The following is a 2,158-nucleotide window of genomic DNA, read 5'->3' on the forward strand; positions in this document are numbered from 1 at the left end:
GTGTGTGTGTGTGTGTGAGTGTGTGTGTGTGTGTGTGTGATGATGGCACGTGTGTGTGAGCTGCATGAGTTCTGACCGTATGCTCTCGTCTCACTGTGAAGAAACTCCTCTCTCTATTCTCTCTCTCCATCAGATTGAGAGGCTGCCAGTAGAGCATAATAAACGCTCTCCTTCCAAACACAGTGGCATCTGGCAGCTGAACGCTCCTGCCATCAATTATACATCAGACTGATTCTGTTGAAAGAAGAAACACAAATAAATGGAACGTATATGCCTGGGCTGTTTGTTTAACCACAGTAATACTATAGTACTCTTTGTGATACCTTGGAGTAGCATGTAAATAGCATGTTGTGTGAACAAGGTAATGATATATATCAAAGTATGGTATTACCATCTGGAGATGCCTGTGCTGTAAATTTATTTATTTATTTATTTTCTGTTAATTTTCTCCAAATGGATTTAAAAAAAATCTTGAATAAAGTGTTCTGATCCATGAACCAAAACACAATATTACAAACTTTCATTTGAAGCAAAAATGTATTTGATAATCTGATATAAATCAATCAATCAATAAATAAATACAAATGGTACAATACTGCGTATTTAGCTTTTTTTGGAGAAAAAAATTATATTTGGTATTTGATAATCTGAAACAAACAAATAAATAAAAAATAATAATCTCCATGGATTTTTAGAAAATTCTTGAATAAAGAGTTTCTGATCCACAAACCAAACATCTCCAATTTAAACACAATATTACAAACTTTCATTTGAAGCAAAAAAGTATTTGATAATCTGAAATAAATAAATAGTTTTTCAGATTATCAAATACTAAATATCAATCCTTTTTAGCTTCTTCATTAATTAAATAATAAATAAAACAAAAGGTACAGGACTGTGTATTTAGTTGTTTTTCCCTTTGGAGAACATGAACAAACAAATTAATAAATAAATACATTCTTGAATAAAATTCTTCCATGAACAAAACCAACAAGTTCCGAGATGGAATACAACATTACAGACTTTCATTTGAAGCAAAATATGTATTTGATAATCTGAAATGTATGAATGAATGAATACATACAAAGACAAAGGTACAAGTAATAAACACATTTTTTTGAGAGAAATGGACTACTCATCCGTAGTCACTGACTATAAATACAGTATATGACCGAAAGAGTGTTGACACCAGCTTCTAACAGGATGAGTTATTCCAGTCATTTGTATGACGACAATCTTGCACCATATAACAGACACATTCTAGAGCGCAACCATGCTTTCTAGAGAATGATGTGCTTCATTTATAGAAATGTGGAAGATCTTGATTCATTTGCGATGAATAGGAACACAAACTATTGTTTGTTTGTTTGTTTTCCAAACAAGAAGTTGAAATGATGCTGATACGTGGCTTCTGTAGCATGTGTCATATAACCTCACAGCTCATGTATGGTCATGCATTTACTCAGAAACTGCATTACTTTATGGAGAAAATGAAAAGGCTTTTTATTTCTGTAACTCCACTGTTGTGCAATAAGAGCAGGAGGAGACCCACCACAGTGACCTTACTTCTGAAGAAGAACTGCTTTCATGGAAAAAAAAAAAAAAAACCTTACACAGTGGTCATATGACCCAAAACTGCACCGGAAGTGTGATGTGAAGGTTACGCTCTTCTTGTTAACACACAGCGCCATCTGCAGGTCACTACAATTAACGCAGATTTGGAATATGCGCTTACCGACATCCGCCTCCAGGGGGAAGCAAGCTCTTCTCTGTCCAAGTTTTAGTCTTTGTAGTCCTTGCAAATGCTTTGGCAATAAGTACCCTTTGTCATGCCCATACACTGTATTTGAATTTGGACGAGGAATACCTAAAATTGAAAGAAAAAGGGAAATAAAACGGAGAATTGTTGTTTATCAGATGCAGCTGACTAATTAAAAGGTTGCTAAACTCCGCCCATTTTCAATATTCTTACTAGTTTTCTCACTAATTTATTTGGTCTAATAATATCAGAAGTTCGAGATGTATCATGCATTTGCCTTTTGATTTCATAAACATAATTTCCATAAATCATTACTCATTTTGTGACATTTTAAACACAAGCGGTCAATTTTGTCCATTTTTTATCCTAAATACACACGATTAAATGATATTTTCAAAA

The sequence above is a fragment of the Sinocyclocheilus rhinocerous genome, unplaced genomic scaffold (assembly GCF_001515625.1).
Source record: "Sinocyclocheilus rhinocerous isolate Xijiao unplaced genomic scaffold, SAMN03320098_v1.1 scaffold936, whole genome shotgun sequence".
Lineage (NCBI taxonomy): Eukaryota > Metazoa > Chordata > Actinopteri > Cypriniformes > Cyprinidae > Sinocyclocheilus > Sinocyclocheilus rhinocerous.